The following is a 24,680-nucleotide window of genomic DNA, read 5'->3' as shown; positions in this document are numbered from 1 at the left end:
AAGATTCACATTGCATTCATCCTTCTTCTCAATCACACCAAACAGCCACAGCTCCTTCCATTCCATTTCTCTCACATACCATTCATTCCAACATCTTCCAATTAACTCTTTCATCCTTCCAAAAAAACCAACAAGCTCTTTACATTCAACAAACTCATGCAAACACGTTTCAACCTGATCCTTACACACATCACACTCTCTCTCAACAGTTGCATCAAAATGACTAATGATCAGGTTGTTAAACACCCTGTTATGCCTCAACACAAAATCAAAGTTATCACATTCAATACTGTGCCACTTAATTTTCACATTCTCCCACATTCTCCTGCCAGTCATACTGTTCACAACACTCATCCACACTTGTTCTGATGCAGGTCTAATCACATCCCCTTTTAACCATTTATATATATTTTTTGTTTTCACATTTTCTATTTTTACATTGACATCCTCTTTCCCCACATATAAATCAACCACACTCTCCTTTCCTTTAACACTCTCATTCTCAATCATTGTTAACCATTCACTCGGCATTCCTTCTTTGATTTCTTCCATCATTCGTTCAGCTGTCCCTAAATACATTACTCCATCTATTTCCCTAACCTCATCCACTATCACCTGTGCCCTCATAAATCCTGGTACATACTCTAAAACTACATCCTTAACCCTCCTAATCCCCGCTCTCCACATTGGCAGATTGAACAAGGAACACTGCTCATGAGTGATCCTAGGGTTTAGGAAGATCGGCTGCTCCCACACCTGCTGCACATTCACACAATCATACCTAACATACTTCAAAAACTCGCCCCCATGCACTCATTACCGTCCCTTTGATAAGCACTCATACCATTCAACATCCCCTTTTTCAGCACCATAAAAATAGCACCATCACCACATCCTCCACATTTATTTATTTTTTCTTTTAAGAACATTTTCCATATCTGGTCCTCCTTATTTCCAAGGTAGCGAACCATCATTTTAATTCTAATTGCTTTTATTTTCCTTCTTAAATTGATCAGCTTAACCCTCCATCCCTACACTCATTTTCTAACACCTTCTCTAGCTATCTTTACCCCCCTCCCACCCCATATAAACTCACTAACTATCTTATCTATTTCATTCACTACACTATCCGGCACATCTAAAACTGTCATTATATAAAGTGCCCTACTCATAATTAACCCATTCACTACAACTATCTTCCCCCTCAACTTAAGCCCCCCTCATCTTCCAAAACCTCAACGTCTTCACTAAACCATTCACTAACTCTACATACTGTCTGTCCCTACCCTCCACATCTGTAATTCCCAAATTGATCCCCAACAACCCTAAAATAACCCTTATTTTTCCTTCAAACCCTATATCACAACTCCTATCCCTCACCTGTCCTATATACATAATCTCTGACTTTTCTATATTCACCCTAGCTCCTGTTGCCCTACCATACAAACTAACTGTCTTCAACACTTCCCTAACACTTTCCCTATCTTTAACTGTAATGGTGGTGTCATCCGCATACTGATAAACTAAACTAACCCCCCCTCCTGGCACCTCCACTCCTTTGATAACCTGTTTTGCCTCAGCAAGCGTCGCTAGGGGCTCGGCTGACAGCGCATATAGCATTGCTGATAGAGGGCATCCTTGCCGGACAGACCTCCCTAACTTAAACACATTGGTTACCACCCCATTAATCTTAACACAACTGACTGCACTACTATAAATCCTCCTTACCCACCCTATTAATCTTTTCCCAAACCCTGCCTTTTCTAACACTCTATACAAGAAACCATGACTAACCCTATCAAAAGCTTTATTTAAATCTAAACTAACTACTATCCCACCCTTACCCTCCTTCATGTGACTAATTGTGTCCCTAATACTACTAATAGTGTCACAAATATCTCTCCCTGGAATACTATACGCCTGTGTGTTCCCCACTACTGATTTTATAACCCTCTTAATTCTATTTGCTAACACCCGTGCTAGCACCTTATAATCCGTGTTTAACATACTAAGTGGCCTATAGTTTTCTAACTTCTCCCTATTTCCTTTCTTAAACAATATACTAATTATCCCTGTAGATATGCCTACTGGCAATTCGTCCCTCTCCTCCAAGCTCTTGTACAGTTTAAGGAGTATTGGTGCCAACCCCTCCCTAAATTCTACATAGAATTCAGACGTCAGACCATCTATCCCTGGACTCTTATTCCTACCCAGACCTGCTATAGCTAATTCTATCTCCCCTAATCCTATCTCCCCCTCACATATGTCCCTACCTTCATCACTCAATCTCGCTTCCATACTATCTATCACCTGTTCTAAGCTCTCCCTATCAATCTCCTCAGCCTCAAATAACTCCCTATAAAATTCCTCAACTCTCTCAGCAATCCCTACAAAATCTGATATTATTTCTCCTCCCTTTCCTTCAACCCTCTCTATATTATTCTTTCTCTGCTTTACCTTCTCTAGCGCCAAAAAAAACCCTGTACTTTTCTCTCCCTCAACTGCATACCTAGCCCTACTTCTTATTATAGCACCTCGACACTTTCTCTTCTCTATCTCCCCCAACTCATCCTTCAACCGACTATACTCATCTATATCTCTCCCTATTTCTATATCTACCTTTTTAGCTTCCACCTTTAACTCTTCCCTAACCCTTTTCTCTTTCTCCCTTTCTATTTTATTTCTATTTTTACAAAAACCTATACTTATCCCGTTTATTTCACTTTTAAACCCCTCCCAACACACTCCCACATCCTTACCATTCAAACCTCCCCTTTTTTCTATACATTCTCTCACTTTAACCTTATATCCATCATCCTTCAGCAGACAGGCATTTAAGCACCACACTCCCCCCCCCCTCCCTTTTCTCACTGTTCCAATGCAGAAACTCAATATGTTGTGATCACTCATGGCAGTATTCCTATATTCAATTCTGCCAATTTTCTCCCCTAAATTACTCCACACTAAATCTATTCTACTCTGTTTTAATATCCCTCCCACCACTTGATTCCTAGAAAACACACCCTCTCCCCTACTATTCCTTTCCCTCCACACATCCAACAGCCCATTTGTCCCCATTATTGTTTTGAGTGCACCACGTGATGAATCACTATTAAAACCCATATTCACAGACACATCCAGCTTCGAACACCACACATTGAAATCACCAACAATCATACATTTTCCCCCACATTTATCCTTCAACCCTTCAAAAAACTCCCTCCTCCTCCTTGTCTCATTCGGTGCATAAAAGTTTATTAAATTAAATGTTTCCCCCATACATTCAAACATTATCCCAACCATTCTCCCAACACCATCATCCTCAACTTTCCTTATATTCGTTACCACCCCTGTTTTAATTAATATTGCCACCCCTCTAGCACCCACACTCCCATTATTTACATACATTTCTCCCATCCATTCTTTCCTTACATCCTCCACACACCTTTCATCCCAATGTGTCTCTTGCAAGCAAATGATGTCTGAGTCGCATATTATTAAGGCCTGCTCTCTCCTGTCCTTTGACCTCAGCCCATTCCCATTAAAAGAGGAAATTGTCACCATTACAAGTGTTATTAATGTTATTATTTTTTTCATTCTATTTATTTTTTGTCCAGACCCTTTGCAGCTCCTCCTTTCGCTTTCACCCTTCTTCTCTCCACCGCTTTCTCCTTATCGTCTTTCCTCTTTGCATTCAGCCTGCTGGATTCTCTCCTCATCCCTCTGCTCTTTGACCCAGCATTCGCCCCGCCAAAGATCTTCTCCTTTATGGGCCCTGTTATCTCCACCTCCTCGTCCTCAGACTCGTTCTCCTCGTCGTCTCCTCCCTCCTCCTCCATGTCTGACACAACCGAGCTGACCTCCATTCCCTCAGCCATCTGTCCTCCACCTCCTTCTCCTTCTCCTTCTCTCCTCCCACCGATAGCTCCTCCTCCATCCTCAGGATCAGGTTCACCTTCAACATCCGCTTCAGCCTCGGTATCATTTTCTGCCCCCAGAATAACATCCACCACAGCCTCTGCTTCAGTCTCAGCCAAACCTTCACCACTCCTCGCAGTCTGTCCATCGTCCAAAGCAGCCGGAACAGCAGCAGTATTTGCTTTGCTACTACACATGTTCCCTTCGTCTGCTTTCCCCTTCTTCCTCGCTCCATCTCCTCCACCTCCCATGGCAGCCTCATCAGCTGCCCTCTTTGCATCAGCCGCCACACACACCGCCGCGACAGCAGCCACAGCTTCCTCGTTCATCCTGCTCCCAGCCTTATCATGTATATCCTCTTCTTCACTTTCTTCCTGACTTCCACCTTCCTCTTCCTCCATTCCATTCTCCACTTTATTTTCCGCCTGTGCACTTTCTCTCCCCCTGGCTCCGCTCGCCCCCTCCTCCCGAGTCACACAGTCCCTGCTTCGCACATTTATGGCATTTAAACTCAGGGCATTCTCTGTATAAATACCCTGGCCTTATGCACATCCTGCAGACCGGTACTTGCTTGTCATGAATCACCCTAAAGTATTCCGGCCCCTCTAGAGTCTCGAACCTTGTGGAGTAAGGAAGTGACCGCACTTCCTTGTTGAACTCCACTCTCAAAAACCTCGTCCCATCAACCACATCAGTGCCGGGCCACATCCTTCTCTTTATTGCCGAGACAGGCAGAACCCCCCACATTGCCAATCTGCCTTTTATTGAACTGTCCAATATATACGAAGGTATATTTAAGAATGACACCGTGAGCTCTTTTGTCATGCAGTCTCTGCCCCGCACCAAAGCCCCATTGATTCGTATTCCATCCAACAGTTTATTTTTTCCTTTTTCTTCAGCCATTGTCACTTCATATAGCCCATTTCCTTTAACCCGACACCCCATCACAATTCCGCATTCTTTTTTTAACTCCTTTTAGCAAATCCATAACAGTTACTGCTTTTCCACTCTCCACCGTCACCACAACTGTAAGCTCCATTTTATATTTGTCCTCCTCCACATTCAACTCAAACAGCTCTCTCACCTCCTTTTGTTTTCCCACTTCTGTTTTTTCATTTTGTCCATTCGCATTTCCGTTGTCATTTTCCATTCCTTTTTCATTCACTGATGTCCCGTCTTTCTCCGTACTCTGCTGTAATTTGTCAATGTCCGTGATCCGTGACGCAGTTGATAATTCCATTCCCGTTTTCTTTGCCAGTTTATCCGTCCCATCGAAAAAAAACACACAGGTCAGGGGAAACCCCCAGCCAGCAAGGCTGTTTGGGGGTGACTCAGAACAACAACAAAAACACAACTATAAGTTTGACGAAACAAAAGATATCCACAAAACAAACAATTCACTTATTTCCTCCTCAGACCAAAGTCACGCACGTCCGCTCACAGTCCAAGCCCCTACTGACTGAGCCACTGCATTAGGCCTACTTGGATGCTATAAGACCATCCTCAGGTTCATGTTCTTTTACCCACGTACGAGTATCTGGAGGATGCACCTGCAGCAGCTGCTCCAGGATGATAGTCTCCCCCATCTGTTCTTTCTTCTGCTCCGGTCGCATCCAGCGACGATAGAGCCCTTTCAAACGGTGGTATGATTCTGTCGTTGTCTCCCCCGGTGGCGATGAGGTGGCCCGGAACCGCTGACGATAGGTCTCTGGAGAGATGTCAAATTTGACCAACAGCGCCTCCCTCAGATCTGGGTAGCAGTTGGACATGTCTTCATCCATCGCTGTGTAGGCCTCCAGGGCTTTGCCAGTTAGCAAAGGGACAAGTCGACAGGCCCATTCCTCCCTTGGCCACTGCCATGTCCTTGCCATGCGTTCGAAGCGTAGAAGGTAATTTTCAATGTCTTCACCATGTTGATACACTGGCATCTTTGGCTCCTTACGATGAACTGCCGCTACACCCCCAGAAGGATTACCAAATCTGTCAGGAGAAGACATCAATGAAGGCCCAACGTCAACGTGTGGACCCCCCCCGGTAGCGATGTAAAGGCTGCTGGGAAGCCTCAACTGAAACCCGCAGGCCCCTGAGCTCCTCCTGTAGGATATCATCTCTCCTCTGCTGAGCCGCTATGAAGTCCCTGACAATATTTACAATGTGGTTGAGGAACCCGCTCCTGGAGATGGCCCAGGTTGCCGCTGCTGGATTTTCGGTTTTGCCCCTTGGGTTTCAAAACCAATTGATAGTCCTTCTTCCTCTGACGTCACAGCTGTGTCCCATTCCTCATCCTTCTTCAAAAAAGGTTTTCGCTCAGAGCGTAGTCCAGTTCGTTTTTTAACAACACGTCCATTTTTGCGACTGGCCATCCCACTTCTGACACCATATGTTAAAAAAAGGTTCGATGAAAAAACTATGAATTAAATAAGATGGCTAGAGTCACGAAAAATGTATCCTTAGTTGCTTTTATTGACAGCCAACATGCTGAAAAACCACAATGTTACCAGGATTTTACAGGACGAAAACAAAAACCTCATCTATACCGTACAGTAGTGATGTTACGTATTGCGGCGAGGCTTCGGAGCGTGTGTCGAGTAATCCCCGAAGCTTTTTGTGAAGCATGTATCGAGGCTTGTATCGTTTTGGGCCAGTGACGTCATCGATGACAAACGAAGCCTCGCTGCCTGTCGATACCACGTGACTGCTTCACGAAGCGATTCAGATCGGTTGAACCCGGTTGAACCACAGCGCTCATATTCCCCATGCCATGGATATATAATAAGAACCATATTACCCCTCCTGTACCCGGGCCCGGTGACACGATGGAATTATCTCAAACCCCACATCAAAGGCCAACTCGTGTGTGTGTGTGTGTGTGTGTGTGTGTGTGTGTGTGTGTGTGTGTGTGTGTGAGAGATTTGTTCTTACGGGTAGGTCATTTCGGAGAAAACAGCTCTAGTGAGCTAGAAAAGGGGGTCTGCCCCTTCCTCCCTGAGCCCCTCCTCCAACACACACGAACGCGTCCATGACCAAAAGAGGGCACAAGATAAGTTTGTGCACAGATCCTCGCTGTACTCTAAACCCTCCACAAATGCTGCATTCAATTATTGACTGGCGCTTCAGACGGATGGCGGCAAGTCTGTCACTCAGGCCTCTCGCAGATTAAACCCTTATCGAGACGTCTCTCGGCCATTTTTCTTTTTTTGAAAAGGTGACTTGGTAAGCGGAATTGCCTGTCTTTTTTTTATTTAGTTTGAGCAAATTCTATCCACTATTCTGTTGGCTCATAGCCTCAGGAGGGGTGGGGAAAAGGGGGGAGGGTAGGCACTTATACAGAGATTAACATCAAAGGGCAAACATCAGAAGGCTAATTACTCAACTCTGAGGGGCAGGGGTCAGACAATATAACTTCAAAGAGACTGGCTTAATCAGACATCAAAGAATGACATCAAAGAATTAGACAACAAAAGCACTACACCTGGGGGCTTTTCACTCCTATCTGATTACAAGCCTAATTACTCAACTCTGAGGGGCAGGGGTCAAATAACTTAACTTCAAAGAGACTGTCTTAATCAATACATCAAAGAACTACGCCGGGGGCTTTTCACTCCAATCTGATAACACACACATCAAAGAATGGGAGGCGGGACTTAGCTCATGGGCCAATGGGAGGCTGACTTAGCTCATTTGCATACTTGGGGGCTTGTCCACCTGTCACTTTTTATGCATACTAATGTGACGAAAGGAACATGATTATAACTACTGATAAATGCACGTTTTGTTCAGTCGGATAATATCCACATGTCTCCCCTACTTTTATAATTTTCGAATCATAAATCTAATCGATATAAGATAGATAGCGTCCACTCTCACCGCCGTTAGAAAGTAGCAAGCAACTGAAGCAAGTGCAATTATGGAGGGTGGAGATTTGGAGTATTTAATCAAAAATACTGGAGCTGTGTACAGAGAGGAAAAAAGGAGCGAATCGGACGTAAGACGTTAAAGGTCTCCTGCAGTGGCGGCTGGTGGAAAATATTTTTGGTGGGGCTGTTGATATAGTGAGTAAAACAAATTGTTTTTGGGAGAAATTACCCCTTAAATTAAGACTTCTGGTGATGTAATGGCGCGTTTCCAGTGCAGCGCGGAGCTCGCTTTATGCTGCGTTCACACCGGACGCGATGCGAATATTCGCTTCGCTCTAAACGCTCCTATCGCTCTAGTCCAGGGGTGGCCAACCAGTCAGAGGTTAAGAGCCACATTTTTTCTATGTTACTGCAAAGAGCCACATCAAACACACAGACACTGATACCGCTTGTTTCTGTTTTTTTGTTTTCTGGAGACAAGATTTCAACCACGTCACTGATGCATTTTTGTGGCATTGGGATATATATTTTTTAAATCCTCTGGAGCAGAGAGAGGAGCTGTGGATTATTGTTATTGATTAATGCATCAGTGTTTCTTAGGGTCAAAAACACTAAATTCACAACTTAAAATGAAAGTGTTTAGTTTATTTAATAAAAGAGCACATGTTCAATGTGAAAAGTGACAGTAGTTATAGATTATTTGCAATTTGGTGCGATATATATTTTAAAAAAAAAATTATATATATTTTTTAAACACCTTGAATTTCAGGGGGGGGCGCGGGGCTCCGTTGGCGGGGCGCAGCGCCCCTCCAAAACAATGGTAGGGGAAACACTGGATAGTGTTTAATCAACGATAGGTTTCCCCCCCTCAAAGGTGATTGGTTCACTGCATCGCAGGTATTATTGTGATTGGCTCTTGGGCCACATCAAAATTAGACTTGCTGTCATCCTCTCATACTGACACCTGACACCACACATACACACCGGGAGCCGGGACGAAAGTAACACGGGACGAAAGTAACGGAGCGATTTTATCCGAGCCCAAACAACTTTGACCGGCCAAATTACATTAATACTTAACAGACCTACTAAATATCAGGTTTAACTGTCAGGAGTAGCTAGTGTTGTCACGATACCAACATTTTGGTTTCGATACCAAGTCAAGAATTGCGATTCCGATTATTTTTCGATACTTTTCTTAAAAAACAGTCTTAAATGTAATTATTGTGCTTTATTTCACACCAGAACCATAACCATAACACAAACTTTTAAACAATGAGAACAATAAATTAAATAAATGACAAGATTTCCTATTAAATAAAATTAATACATTTCTTACAGACAGGCCTCGTGGTGTCCGTAGGCTTGCCCTCACTGTCAGAGATATAGCTCAAATACTTCCAAATTTCGCTTCTGGCGTCTTTTTTGTCAACAAGCCGAGGCGCAGCGGCAGCTGCACTCCCACTTGCAGCCATGCTTCTCGTTTTCTCACATGCTCTGGCAGCTAGCGCGTGCACGAGAGAGGGGAGGGACTTAGAGCGTGCTTGAGAGGGGCGGGACTGCAGGCACGGCTGCAGTGCAGGGAGTGGAAGCAGAGCGCTGAACACACACGGCTCTTATTAAAACGGCGCTTTCTCACCGGAGTACTTTCCCCCGTCATTCTTAAAGTACCGATACTAATGAAACGGAGGAATCGTAACATTTTTAAGGGCAGGGTATCGCGGTACCTTTCAAGTATCGGTACACCGTGCAACACTAGTCAGGAGTCAGTGTCTCTCCCCCAAACTCACACATATACAATTCGATATGAACTGAAGAGCCGCATGAAACTAGGCAAAGAGCCGCATGCGGCTCGAGAGCCGCGGGTTGGCCACCCCTGCTCTAGTCGCTCGAGTTTTCACCGCGGCTGCCAGCTGTGTTTACTCGCATCATTCAAACAAGACGCGCTGGCTCGGGAGCTACAACAAAATGAACATATTTGACCGTGATTTAATTGTAATACACGTTTCAAAATGATGCCGAAGTAACAACATACTGTTACCGGTTAGTAAAAACCATGAATGAATGCTTGACAAGTCTGCAGACAGACGGCAGGCGAAAAAACCCTTTTAAAATGTGTGCTTTCTAAATGGAGCTTGGGTCGACCAGGCTAAGCTAACGTTGTATATGCTCACGCCACACTCATAACAACGGCCTATACAGACATAAATAAACCAGCGACTGTATTCGCCATGACACAGATAGTCTGTGGTTTGTACTTGTTTAACTTTTGTCCAGTTTCTGAACAGATCGTATCTGTCCCCGGCTGTTTGAAGAGCAAGCATGGGAAACAAAAGATAGCATTTACCTGTTTGCATCCAGCTAGCCTCGTTGATACGTTTTGTCTTTTTCACGAGCTTGCTGTGATATATACAAATCGGGTTGGTCCGGTCCAAGGTCTTTAACGCCCCGTCTACACTACAGGCATCAACAAATCTTGAAGCTGGGCGTGTCTGAGGCTTGGCGATTTCACGCGCCCAAGGCGACCAACAACCAATCACATTAATCTCCCGCCCCCGACATACAAAGCAATAGCAATGTTAAAACGAAGTAAACTGGATATAAAATACCCAAACAGGCGAAAACCTACCAGTTTCACCCACTGTCTCTGCCTCCTCCCTCCATGCCTCGCTCCTCCGGTTTGTATCCCGGTAAATAGTTCTGGTCGTAAAGAACCGGGTGATTTGCTACCGTAATTTCTCGTTTGGAAATATGAGGAAACTGCGGTCTGGCTCTCAGCTTGCACGCGGTTTGATTGGCTAGCGCTTGGACTGGCGGGAATTGCATAAACGGGATTTGATTGGCTGATGCCAAGCATCGAGCCTCAAAAGTTGAACATTGTTCAACTTTTGATGCCGATAGATGCTCGTGATGCTTGCAACGCCATGCCATGCTCCCCACAATGCAGTTCGGCGAAGTTTGAAAATATCCTACGTCACCCCATTCAAATTAATGGGCGAAGCATTGAAAGCATTTTTTGATGCCTGTAGTGTAGACGGGCCGTTAGTATCAATTTATCTCCCAAACTTCTCCTTTCGAAATGATTGGAGAGTAGCTCTTGCACGGAATTGGGTGCGGACCGAGGTCCGGCGACTCCACCTGCACACCATTCTAAATAATGCGTCACCTTGGTCACTCACGAGTCACGAGTCTACAAAAAAACTCACGTCAAGGCACGTAAGCAACGTGGGCGCCAACGTCAGCGCCCTCGTGACCAAAATATTTGACGGCGCTGATTGGCTGAAATTATGTTTCGGCGGGACAGTTTACTATTGAGACTTTTGCAACGTGCTGGTTGCTGCTGTTTGTCTCGGGGGCTCCGCCCGGTAATGATAAACTAATGCCATGGGCAAGGCCAGGTAGGAAACATGTGACTTATCAGTAACTTTAGACATCGTAACACAATTTTAAACGAGATTGTATTGTAGATTATACATTTTACTGATACCAATTGTATGATATTTACCTTGTTCATTAAAAATAAAAATATAAAATATATGGAGGCTGTGGCTCAGTGGGTAGTGTGCTGGACTTCGAATCACAAGGTAGCAAGTTCCAGTCCCACTGCGTCAGCATGTCGTTGTGTCCCTGGGCAAGACACTTCACCCCAAATTGCTCCTGTGGGGATTGTCCACAGTACTGAATGTATGTAAGTCGCTTTGGATAAAAGCGTCTAACAAATTACATCTAATAATATATATATATTTTTTTATTTTAATATTTTTTTTGTTATATATTTTATTTTATTTTATTTATTTGTTGTATGTGGGAAGAGGTGGGGCGGCGCCCCTATGGGCCGGCCGCCACTGGTCTCCTAATTTAGTTTGTGAATGAATGCTTATTAGAGTTTTGTCTGGAGAGTGCGTGCGGACCTGTCGGTTAGATCAGGGCCGCGGAGGTGATACTGCCGGGCCGCGAAATAGCTGTGAGTTTATCATAATATTTGCAGAATTATAAATATATAAAAATATTTAATCATAATATTTTTTTCAAAAAGTGTTTAATGTTGGCACCTATATCAGTCATATTATTTCCTCCAGTAGCCTAGTTAATCTTTCACCAGATAACCGTTGAAAATGGCTTTTATGATGTTCCGAGGGATTCGGCGGTTCAGCCGGTCTCAGCCTCTTGTGCTAAAGCACCCAGATATTGTTCTAAACTGTATTAAAGTAAACAGGTATTATCTTGAACTGTATTGAAGTGAACATGTATTATTTGGGACTGTTTAAAGTAATCCTATATATCTAAACCTTCTTACTTACACTCACACATACACCTCCTGTCTCCATGCAGCACACACACATAAACTCCTTAACCCAGATATCAGCAACACACACACACACATACGCCTCTGCTTATCAGCATGTACACACACACTTTCCCTCACTAACACACACACATGTTCTTTTTCCAAGGTTCTTGCTGGGAATAATCCCAAGCACCAATATATCTGTGTACAATGTTTGATTGTTTTAAAAGAATAGTTTGTGTGAAACCTTCCCTGGGAAATTAAAGGAGTTGGGTCCGGTGGAAGATAAGAAGTGGCTGTCCACCTCAAAATATATCCATATATACTGTTGTGTAGTCATGCAAAATGCCCCCTGTTTCTGACTGGCTGGTCCCGATACCTGTATCGCACAGCGGTAGAACTGGGAGTCCGGAGTACTCTGTAAAACTTCTATTGGTGTTTTTTACCATTAAAATCAGATTATTGTTATAGCTTTTATGCCGGTGTGTTGAACTCCCTCTTTTATCAATCTGACCAGGCTCATCTAAAGGACGGCGCGGAGCAGAGGTGGGCTTTAAGCCACCACAATTGTGTTTGTGTGCAGACGAGAAAGTTACCGGTGCGCCAAGTAGGAAGAGGAGCGCACAGGAGACAACCGTTTCATTGCAGACTGTTATGTTTATGTGGGGAAATGGCAGTGCATACATTATTTGAGATATATTTCAAACTCGGACTTCATTTTAAGGACATGTCGGCCAGGGGTGTAGAGCTATGTTATTTTATTAGCTTTTCTTTTTAATGTCTGATTTTAAATGCCATTTTCTTAATGTCTTTCATTTTTTTGTAAAGCACTTTGAATTGCCTTGTGTTGAAAAGTGCTATATAAATAAACTTGCCTTGCCTTTGTTTAAGCACCGGATTGGCAAAACAGGAGATTAAACCAGTCTGCCTTGATCTATGAATTCATGTCCGGGACTCTCACGGTATCTGCTGCCCGCAGCTGTTTATAGAAGGAAAACCTCCTTCACTTCATGAAATGGCTGCAGGCAGCATCAGGAGGCAGCGGGACGTGTAACTCCGCTTCTGAGAAGTGCAGCACCAGCGCGCCGAGAGCTGTGCCTTTTTACGCACCGCCTTCGCTGTGTTTACCTTCATCAGAACAGTGAGTGACTGCAGGCTGCTACGTGTTAACCACACACACCTCTACACAGGGGCGGCGGGTGCTGCAGGCTAGGGAAGGCTAAGCCTTCCCAAATATTTGTGTAACCGCATCTTGGTAAAATAAAAATATAATGTCTTTGACATTAGCGCTGCTATGCAGCCACCTGTGCCCTGTACCACGAAGCCAGTTCAACAGACCCTGGATATGCTTGAGTTATCTTAACTAACCCTAACAAACGAGATCTCGCTAAACGGTCCTACAGCGCTGGTTATCAACTCGGTAAATCAAGCCAGGGTTTCTCTCTCCAGCTGAGAACGCGTTCACGTGAAAGGGGCGGGGTTAGCTACATTTGACCAATCACAAACAGTGACAAGTGTACTGACAGCGCAACATCATACTTCATTAATGAAAAGTAAACTAATATTAGACAAATATGAACTTTAAACATCCATGATGACTTAAACATATAATCCAGGATACAAGCCACATAGTTGCACCTGCAAGGAGAATACAGAACAACTCGTTAAAAAATAAACTACTGAGTGTTTGAAAGCGTACAACAGTTTTATGATACTGCCCCATCTAAAACACGAGGGGATCTGACTTTATTACATTTGAGTTGAGTCTTTCGTCAACTTAATGTGTTGCTTAAAATAATCCGTCTGCATACAGTATATGTGACAATGTAACTAAGTGTTGCACGGCCAGATACGGCTCGAGAAGCTGACTCAGATAAGGAAATATTGTGATATCGATGTGAGATCGATGATCTGATTGATGATCTGATGTCAGTGTGATATGAATGATAAGTGCGACACGTTGGCGTCTTCTCTGCATACGGCAGTTTAAACTGCATTTCCTTTTTCCTGTAATATGACTTGATAGATTTAAACTCCGCACACTGAGCTCTGATCGGTCAGCAGACGGTGCTTTCACAGAGTTGATCTCTTTTCTATAGACGCCGGAGGCGGGCAGCGTAAGATGAAAAACAAAGTTATTTAGCCTTCCCAAACCTGAGCCTCACGCGCCGTCTATGCCTCTACACACATCTCTACACACATCTCTACACACATCTCTACACACATCTCTACACACATCGAACTGCCCGATTACTCCCCCTTTTATTAGTTTTATGAAGGAGATGTCCAGTCACCAAGGCGCATGATGTGTGTGTGTGTGTGTGTGTGTGTGTGTGTGTGTGTGTGTGTGTGTGTGTGTGTGTGTGTGTGTGTGTGTGTGTGTGTGTGTGTGTGTGTGTGTGTGTGTGAATGCCCAAACTGGAGCTGTGTACAGAGAGGAAAAAAGGAGCGAATCGGACGTAAGACGTTAAAGGTCTCCTGCAGTGGCGGCTGGTGGAAAATATTTTTGGTGGGGCTGTTGATATAGTGAGTAAAACAAATTGTTTTTGGGAGAAATTACCCCTTAAATCAAGACTTCTGGTGATGTAATGGCGCGTTTCCAGTGATGCGCGGAGCTCGCTTTATGCTGCGTTCACACCGGACGCGATGCGAATATTCGCTTCGCTCTAAACGCTCCTATCGCTCTAGTCGCTCGAGTTTCACCGCGGCTGCCATCTGTGTTTACTCGCATCATTCAAACAAGACGCGCTGGCTCGAGAGCTACAACTTCAACAAAATGAACATATTTTACCGTGATTACATTGTAATATACGTTTCAAAATGATGCCGAAGTAACAACATACTGATACCGGTTAGTAAAAACCATGAATTAATGCTTTGACAAGTCTGCAGACAGACGGCAGGCGAAAAATCCTTTTAAAATGCGTGCTTTCTAAATGGAGCTTGGGTCGACCAGGCTAAGCTAACGTTGTATATGCTCACGCCACACTCATAACAACGGCCTATACAGACATAAATAAACCAGCGACTGTATTCGCCATGACACAGATAGTCTGTGGTTTGTACTTGTTTAACTTTTGTCCAGTTTCTGAACAGATCGTATCTGTCCCCGGCTGTTTGAAGAGCAAGCATGGGAAACAAAAGATAGCATTTACCTGTTTGCATCCAGCTAGCCTCGTTGATACGTTTTGTCTTTTTCACGAGCTTGCTGTGATATATCAACCCAGTCTCACGGCATTTCGTGTTCACCAATACAACCAATACGATTTTTAATCTATTGATTCGTGTTCACCAACACGATTTGCCCCTTTTTTTCGTGTTGCACAGCACGATTTTAAAAGCAATGTATTTCTACTGCCTGCAGCACATCTTTTTCTCCGGTCGGGTCGTGGGAGACCGGAAGCTGTGTGGTTCATAAAAACATGTTCTTACTCAATATCAAGCCACAATTATTGCTTTTATTTTAAATCGTATAATTTCGGACTTTTGTTGCCGTCTGTGGGGAAAATAAATGGGATACGGAAATCTGTATTTTTAAATATTTTTTTCCTTCTAATTCGTTATTCTTTTCAAAATAACACACTGTTATTTACTCACCAATAACACACAATTATCCTTGCTTTTATTTATTGGTTTAATTCCATAATCTTGGGCTTTTTTGGCGTCCGTCAGGAACTGAATTTCAAAATAACTCACGTCAAGGCACGTAAGCAACGTGGGCGCCAACGTCAGCGCCCTCGTGACCAAAATATTTGACGGCGCTGATTGGCTGAAATTATGTTTCGGCGGCACAGTTTGCTATTGAGACTTTTGCAACGTGCTGGTTGCTGCTGTTTGTCTCGGGGGCTCCGCCCGGTAATGATAAACTAATGCCATGGGCAAGGCCAGGCAGGAAACATGTGACTTATCAGTAACTTTAGACATCGTAACACAATTTTAAACGAGATTGTATTGTAGATTGTACATTTTACTGATACCAATTGTATGATATTTACCTTGTTCATTACAAATAAAAATATAAAATATATATATATTTTTTAATTTAATTTTTTATATATATTTTTTAATTTAATATTTTTTTTGTATGTGGGAAGAGGTGGGGCGAATCAATGAATGCTTATTAGAGTTTTGTCTGGAGAGTGCGTGCGGACCTGTCGGTTAGATCAGGGCCGCGGAGGTGTTACTGCCGGGCCGCGAAATAGCTGTGAGTTTATCGTAATATTTGCAGAATTATAAATATATAAAAATATTTAATCATAATATTTTTTTCAAAAAGTGTTTAATGTTGGCACCTATATCAGTCATATTATTTCCTCCAGTAGCCTAGTTAATCTTTCACCAGATAACCGTTGAAAATGGCTTTTATGATGTTCCGAGGGATTCGGCGGTTCAGCCGGTCTCAGCCTCTTGTGCTAAAGCACCCAGATATTGTTCTAAACTGTATTAAAGTAAACAGGTATTATCTTGAACTGTATTGAAGTGAACATGTATTATTTGGGACTGTTTAAAGTAATCCTATATATCTAAACCTTCTTACTTACACTCACACATACACCTCCTGTCTCCATGCAGCACACACACATAAACTCCTTAACCCAGATATCAGCAACACACACACACACACATACGGCTCTGCTTATCAGCATGCACACACACACACATACACTTTCCCTCACTAACACACACACATGTTCTTTTTCCAAGGTTCTTGCTGGGAATAATCCCAAGCACCAATATATCTGTGTACAATGTTTGATTGTTTTAAAAGAATAGTTTGTGTGAAACCTTCCCTGGGAAATTAAAGGAGTTGGGTCCGGTGGAAGATAAGAAGTGGCTGTCCACCTCAAAATATATCCATATATACTGTTGTGTAGTCATGCAAAATGCCCCCTGTTTCTGACTGGCTGGTCCCGATACCTGTATCGCACAGCGGTAGAACTGGGAGTCCGGAGTACTCTGTAAAACTTCTATTGGTGTTTTTTACCATTAAAATCAGATTATTGTTATAACTTTTATGCCGGTGTGTTGAACTCCCTCTTTTATCAATCTGACCAGGCTCATCTAAAGGACGGCGCGGAGCAGAGGTGGGCTTTAAGCCACCACAATTGTGTTTGCTCCTACAGTGCGCACGAGAAAGTTACCGGTGCGCCAAGTAGGAAGAGGAGCGCACAGGAGACAACCGTTTCATTGCAGACTGTTATGTTTATGTGGGGAAATGGCAGTGCATACATTATTTGAGATATATTTCAAACTCGAACTTCATTTTAAGGACATGTCGGCCAGGGGTGTAGAGCTATGTTATTTTATTAGCTTTTCTTTTTAATGTCTGATTTTAAATGCCATTTTCTTAATGTCTTTCATTTTTTTGTAAAGCACTTTGAATTGCCTTGTGTTGAAAAGTGCTATATAAATAAACTTGCCTTGCCTTTGTTTAGGCACCGGATTGGCAAAACAGGAGATTAAACCAGTCTGCCTTGATCTATGAATTCATGTCCGGGACTCTCACGGTATCTGCTGCCCGCAGCTGTTTATAGAAGGAAAACCTCCTTCACTTCATGAAATGGCTGCAGGCAGCATCAGGAGGCAGCGGGACGTGTAACTCCGCTTCTGAGAAGTGCAGCACCAGCGCGCCGAGAGCTGTGCCTTTTTACGCACCGCCTTCGCTGTGTTTACCTTCATCAGAACAGCGAGTGACTGCAGGCTGCTACGTGTTAACCACACACACCTCTACACAGGGGCGGCGGGTGCTGCAGGCTAGGGAAGGCTAAGCCTTCCCAAATATTTGTGTAACCGCATCTTGGTAAAATAAAAATATAATGTCTTTGACATTAGCGCTGCTATGCAGCCACCTGTGCCCTGTACCACGAAGCCAGTTCAACAGACCCTGGATATGCTTGAGTTATCTTAACTAACCCTAACAAACGAGATCTCGCTAAACGGTCCTACGGCGCTGGTTATCAACTCGGTAAATCAAGCCAGGGTTTCTCTCTCCAGCTGAGAACGCGTTCACGTGAAAGGGGCGGGGTTAGCTACATTTGACCAATCACAAACAGTGACAAGTGGACTGACAGCGCAACATCATACTTAATTAATGAAAAGTAAACTAATATTAGACAAATATGAACTTTAAACATCCATGATGACTTAAACATATAATCCAGGATACAAGCCACATAGTTGCACCTGCAAGGAGAATACAGAACAACTCGTTAAAAAATAAATACCGAGTGTTTGAAAGCGTACAACAATTTTATGATACTGCCCCATCTAAAACACGAGGGGATCTGACTTTATTACATTTGAGTTGAGTGTTTCGTCAACTTAATGTGTTGCTTAAAATAATCCGTCTGCATACAGTATATGTGACAATGTAACTAAGTGTTGCACGGCCAGATACGGCTCGAGAAGCTGACTCAGATAAGGAAATATTGTGATATCGATGTGAGATCGATGATCTGATTGATGATGTGATGTCAGTGTGATATGAATGATAAGTGCGACACGTCGGCGTCTTCTCTGCATACGGCAATTTAAACTGCATTTCCTTTTTCCTGTAATATGACTTGATAGATTTAAACTCCGCACACTGAGCTCTGATCGGTCAGCAGACGGTGCTTTCACAGAGTTGATCTATTTTCTATAGACGCCGGAGGCGGGCAGCGTAAGATGAAAAACAAAGTTATTTAGCCTTCCCAAACCTGAGCCTCACGCGCCGTCTATGCCTCTACACACATCTCTACACACATCTCTACACACATCTCTACACACATCGAAATGCCCGATTACTCCCCCTTTTATTAGTTTTATGAAGAAGATGTCCAGTCACCAAGGCGCATTGTGTGTGTGTGTGTGTGTGTGTGTGTGTGTGTGTGTGTGTGTGTGTGTGTGTGTGTGTGTGTGTGTGTGTGTGTGTGTGTGTGTGTGTGTGTGTGTGTGTGTGTGTGTGTGTGTGTATGTGTGCGTGCTCTGCTCAGCTCTGTGTTTGTGTCTGTCCGACACCGGCATTTGTTTTCAAATGACCATGAACAGTAATTCACACACATCTGTTAACTCCATAGGTAGCCTATATGCAGGTGTTCCCAAAATAAATTAGTTTAATCTTAATCTCGATGTAGTGCTAAATGCTGTCGGACGTGCACCGGAACGAACGTCACTATCATAATATCTTCTGAAAACAAATGCCAGTGTCACACACACACTCTCTCACACACACACTCTCACACACACACACTCACACACACACACACACACACACACACACACACACACACACACACACACACACACACACACACACACACACACACACACACACACACACACACACACACACACACACACACACACCCTTCATAATGCGCCTTCTCCTTGTTTTCCCATGATTATCCGTAAATCATACAAACAAAACCAAAACTTTGATTTATCTGTTTTCCCGTTTTGGTTTAAAAACTGAATAACGTCGGTTTTTTGGTTTTCCGAAAAACCAAAAACCGACACCGGTTCTTTTTTAAACGTTGTTAATATGTTTTGGATGCATATTGTTCTAGTATTTGTTCAGGCTGTTACATACAATGAGCCTCTGTTGCTACCTGCTGGTGAGTAAATATTAAAATCAGTTAAAATTGACAAACGGTCCGCGATGTTTTTTAAATGTATCTGCCGGTGTTATGCCGTAGGTTGAAGCCTTGCCGTGGATTGAAGCCCTGTTCGCGGGGACGCGCAAAGGTGACGTCATCGCCTGTGTTGAGCGTTCGCCGTTTTTTTCACCCTTTTCAAAGCTTTTTTCTCTCTTTTGAATGATATATCAGATTAAACAGCAAACGGCTGAATAAATAATGTGCATACAATTAGGAGGAGGCTCGTTTTAAGGACACGTTTCTCAGATCTGTCACAATCTTCGTATTGGAATAAACTTCCGTTTTTGAGTGTATAGTCCCACTCTGTTATATTCCTCCTTCCTACAGAACAGACAATGACGGGATAATATGTGATTTGTCAATAGTCCTATTTCTTAAAACCTTCTCTGTTGTTGTAGTGTCTGATAACCACGAATAGTAAGCAATGATATAACAGTAATGATATCACATGATCATGTCAGACACTGTGTTATTTTCAATCAAGCCTACAAAATAATGTGTTCAAACTGGCTTCACTCACTTGAATTGCTCCTTTGAATATCATTTGTATATATCCCTACTCAACACATGTTTGTATTGTAATGCCACTCCTATTTTTTTTAAATTGTATTTTAAGGTGACATTGAATGCTTTGAAAGGTGCCCTAAAATAAAGTGTATTATTGATCTTATATCTGTGCCTCTATTACATTACATTTCATTTTCTATCACACTATTAATGTTCCTTATTTTAGACTAGGTTAATCCTGGTGTCAATAGGGAAGATCTGCACTGTTCTCTACATAACATGTTCAGAGCAGGTATTTCTCCTGCCGGATTTGGAACCCCCCCTATATCTTTCTCCAGGATAGTCACAGACTCACCAAAATCACACTGGTGTTTGCTGTCCCCCTCTAGTTTGTGCTCACAAAAGCATTTCACTCTGGGCCCTGCAGGTGAAAAACTAAAGAGGAGGTTCCAAATCCGGCAGATCAGGTGTTGGTGTTGCCGGATTTTGAAGCCCCTCTTTAGTTTTTCACCTGCAGGGCCCAGAGTGAAATGCTTTTGTGAGCACAAACTAGAGGGGAACATGCATTACCAGTGTGATTTTGGTGACATTGTGACTATCCTGGACAAAGTTGTAGGGGGGGGGTGCCATATCTGGCAGGAGAAATACCTGCTCTGCTGAACATGTTATAGAGAACAGTGCAGATCTAAAATAAGGAACATTAATAGTGTGATATAGGCACAGCTATAAGATCAATAATACACTTTATTTTAGGGCACCTTTCAAAGCATTCAATGTCACCTTAAAATACAATAGGAAATAAAATATGAGTGGCATTACAATACAAACATGTGTTGAGTAGGAAACCACGAACACATTATCTTTTAGGCTTGCTTGAAAATAACACAGTGTCTGACATATGTTATATCATTACTGTCATATCATTGCTTACTATTCGTGGTTATCAGACACTTAAACAACAGAGAAGGTTTTAAGAAATAGGACTATACTGACAAATGACATTTTATCCTGTCATTGTCTGTTCTGTAGGAAGGAGGAACATAACAGAGTGGGACTGCACTCAAAAACGGAAGTTTGTTCCAATACGAAGATTGTGACTATCTGAAAAACGTGTCCTTAAAACGAGCCTCCTCGCAATTGTATGCACAATATTTATTCAGCCGTTTGCTGTTTAATCTGATGGGAAATATATCATTCAAAAGAGAGAAAAAAGCTTATTAAACTAGACGAACGCTCAATACAGGCGATGACGTCACGTTTGCGCGTCCCCGCGAACAGGGCTTCAATCTACGGCAAGGCTTCAATCTACGGCACAACACCGGTCCTTGGCACAATAAAGGTTGGGAACCCCTGGGTTAGATAACAGGTGTGTGTAAGTCCTGCATCTGTATGATACAAATGTGTGTAAAATGATACCGGGTGCTGTAATCACTCATCTGGTTACGTTATTGCATTGCAACCCTGTCTCCTAAAAATTACGTTCCCACAGAACTAAACTGCATTCTCAATTACGTTTAGCTAGAAACGTATTTTCTCCCACGTTACGTTTGTTTTGAACGTATCTCAAATACGTTTATTTTCTACATATCTTCTAGAAACGTATTTTCTCCCACGTTACGTTCGTTATGAACGTATCTTAAATACGTTTATTTTCTACATATCTTCTAGAAATATATCTTCTCCCACGTTACGTTCGTTATGAACGTATCTTAAATACGTTTAGTTTCTACATATCTTCTAGAAACGTATTTTCTCCCATGTTACGTTCGTTATGAACGTATCTTAAATACGTTTATTTTCTACATATCTTTGCCATTTATTGCCTTGCTTATAATAATGATAATAGTCATTTATAAATATCATTTTAGAGCACACATTTGAAATCGAGAATCGGGCTCGATATATGGTTACATTAAAATCAGTAGGCGAGGCTGTAATTTCGGCAGCTGTTACTCTCATGAGCGAGGCAGAAAATATTAGTTTTAACATGACAAAAAGCTGCTGTGTCGTTTATTGCACCTCAAAGATTAAAACAAATCCAGAGTTACTTGTTTCTGTACTTCCTCTAAGAAGAAAGGACAGTAACAGAAGAGCTCTGTGGCTTCAGGCTTGATCGCCGTTCAAATGACAGCGTTGGTTTCCCCAAAAGTGGGCGGGGCTGTAAAGTGACGTTTTACTATCATCTATTATTCAAAACCATTCTATTTATTCTAACGTAAATTACATGCCAGTGTTTTATCTTTTTATTTATTTGTTTTTATTTTAAATCGTATAATGTCGGACTTTTTTTCCCGTCGGTGAGGAAAATAAATGGGGTTTAGAGCCTCAAAATACTGAAATCTGTATTTTTTAAAAATCTTTTCCTTCTAATTTGTTATTCTTTTCTAAATAACACACTGTTATTTACTCAACCATAACACACAATTATCCTTGTTTTTATTTATTCGTTTAATTCTATAATCTTGGGCTTTTTAGCCGTAAATAAAGTCACCGGAAACAGACGGGACATTTTGAGCGATACACACCACAAACCCACCGAACTGATTACCCAAGATCCTCAGCTTGAAGCTCGTTGATTGGATGTTTTAGCCGCAATAAACGCTGGGATATGGTGTTAATAAGTTGTGATATCCGAAAACGAAAAATAAAATAATACCCTAATTCAGAGTGTTCTTGCTTTTCTCTTTGGAAGTCATCACATAACGGCATTGTAATACACGGTTCGGCTGCATTAAATATTATACATCTGCCGTAGTTCTTTATTTATAGAGCCCTGATGAGAAGACTTCTAGACAAACATGAGGAACTGCCGCCAAAACTGAATACTTGATGTGGATCATAAATATATCAACAATTAAACAACATCTTCAATTTATTTTCACAAAATACGTCTCCTTGCAGTATCAATAGTAATTCGGCTGACTTTTATATTTGATCCAATTGGTAGATAATAGGTTATATTTACACCATAACGGTGCACAGCTGATAGAAAAGGACTTGTAGTTTTTAAAGATATTACTGATTTTCTTTGAATATAAGAATGTAAATACTGAGTTGAGAGAATAGTCAGGGGATTTGGGTGATGGGAGACACATCTATGGATTCAGAATTTCAATAGCGTACCATTAAATGACGGATATACCTTTCTGTCTGTGATGTTTTACAAATCAGATATTAATGTGTAGAAGTAAAACATGTGAAATAATATAGCAATATCCTGTAAAATTATGTAAAAACATGAATAAAACTACACATCTTCAGATATTATACATACATAAGTGTTCTACACTAATAATACAAAGTTATTATTAGTATGCTGTGTGTACCTTGTGTGCACCGCCTAGTGGTTAAAGCACGGTATTGAATTATTTTTGTTGAATAATGTTATTTGATGAAAACAATATTAAGAGTACATACTTTCATAGGGGGAAAGTAGAAGGTCAATGATAGAAATATAGAATATAAAAAGTCAAGAAGATACTATAAGTGATCTCTACAATAAAACAGTTTAGTGCCGGATGTACAAAGATATTAATAGGAGGATGTGCAAAACAGAAAAACGAATTAACCTTTGTTAACACATTAAAGAATACTTTAGGTTAAGGTCTTATTTTAAACAAGAAAAAAGCTTTGGGGGTATCTATCTACAGATAATATTAATGCCTGACAAAGTACTTAACGTCTAATATATTGCTTTCCTGCAATGTTAACTATGTTGAAGCACTTCTTTTAACTGATATTATACACATTAATTATACTCTTATGTATGTAGATATAATAAGAAATGTGCAGAATATGACAGTTTAATGGTGGAGGTACACACATATTGATAGATGTCTTGTAATGCGCTGTTGAGGAACCTGCGACCCAAGTTGTGTATATGATCAATAAACCTTAGAAAATCTTGAAATCTTGAAAGGGATGTGCAAAATAGCCATTATACAGTTTTTAATTAACTATTAGTAGAGAATAACGAGTAATGAATATACTTTATAGAGATCTGCAGATAAATGTTTAGTCTTCTCAAGCACCAACTATCAAATATCTCTCCTGATTGTTGGCACTTGACAATCACCTTCCCTGAATTTTACTCAGGTGTAACTAAATTCTGATTTAAGGGTTGTTTATATTTCACATCATTAATCAGAATCTGCAAAGTAACTAAACTAAATGTAGTGGAGTAAAAATACCAGGTTAACCTCTGAATTGTAGTGGAGTAGAATTACAAAGTAAGCTGTCGTGTGGGTATATATGAATGCTGCCCATTATGGATATAAGCGATTTTTACCCATTTAGTAATTACATGTTTTAAATGTGTACACACCAATGTGTTTCCTATCGCCTAAACCTCCAGGGCTGTACACAGTTTAATACTGGCAACTTCTAATTTTGGGAAAAACGTCTTTTAAAACTACAATTCCCAGTAGAGACGTGCCATAGAGAACATGTTGCGAAACACAATAGCCAGCATGT

The sequence above is a fragment of the Gymnodraco acuticeps genome, unplaced genomic scaffold (genome assembly GCF_902827175.1).
Source record: "Gymnodraco acuticeps unplaced genomic scaffold, fGymAcu1.1, whole genome shotgun sequence".
Classification (NCBI taxonomy): Eukaryota; Metazoa; Chordata; class Actinopteri; order Perciformes; family Bathydraconidae; genus Gymnodraco; species Gymnodraco acuticeps.
The sequence above is the reverse complement of the archived record's forward strand: the minus strand, read 5'-3'. Positions refer to the sequence as shown.